Source organism: Papio anubis, chromosome 5, assembly GCF_008728515.1.
Source record: "Papio anubis isolate 15944 chromosome 5, Panubis1.0, whole genome shotgun sequence".
Taxonomy (NCBI): Eukaryota; Metazoa; Chordata; class Mammalia; order Primates; family Cercopithecidae; genus Papio; species Papio anubis.
This window is the reverse complement of record NC_044980.1, coordinates 165,163,332-165,164,219: the sequence shown is the minus strand read 5'-3', so window position 1 is coordinate 165,164,219 and position 888 is coordinate 165,163,332.

Here is an 888-nt window from a genome sequence, read left to right as displayed (position 1 = left end):
GCACTTACCCATATGACCCAGCAATGCCATTGCTAGAAAATAAAATCTATCCACACAAAGACCCACAGGCAAATATAGCAGCCTAATCCATCATTGCTGAAACTAGAAACAACCCAAAAATCCACGATTTGAGATACAGCCACACAATGGAATGCTGCTCAGCTATGATAGAAATAATGTATTAATACACACAAACAACATGGATGGATCTCAAAGGTATTATACAAGTGAAAGAAAGAAGCCAGGCACAGGTCAGGCACAGTGGCTCATGCCTGAAATCCCAGCACTTTAGGAGGCCAAGGTGGGTGGATCACTTGAGGCCAGGAGTTCGAGACCAGCCTGGGCAACATGGAGAAAACCCGTCTCTACTAAAAGTACAAAGATTAGCCAGGTGTGGTGGCGCACACCTGTAATCCCAGCTACTGAGGTGGTTGAGGCACGAGAATTGCTTGAAGGTTGAACTCATGAGATGGAGGTTGCAGTGAGCCGAGATCACACCACTGCACTCCAGCCTGGGTGACAGGGCGAGACTCTATCTCAAAAAATAATAACTTTAAAAAAAGAAAAGAAAGAAAGAAGCCAGACACAAAAGGCTACATTTAGTGTGATTCCATTTATTCAACTTTCTGGAAAAGGCAAAGCTATAGAAATCAGGTCAGCGATTGCCAGGTGCTGGGGCTGGGAAAGGATAAACTGCAAAGGGGCGTAAAGGAACTTTCTATGGTGTTGGAAATACTCTACGTCTTGATCATAGTGGCAGACACAACTGTATATGTTTGTGAAACTCATAAAATGGTACAATTAAAAAGTGTGAATTTTATTTTACATAAATCATCCCTCAGTAAAACTGAAAAAACAACAAATGTGGTCAGCCAAACAAAACATTCA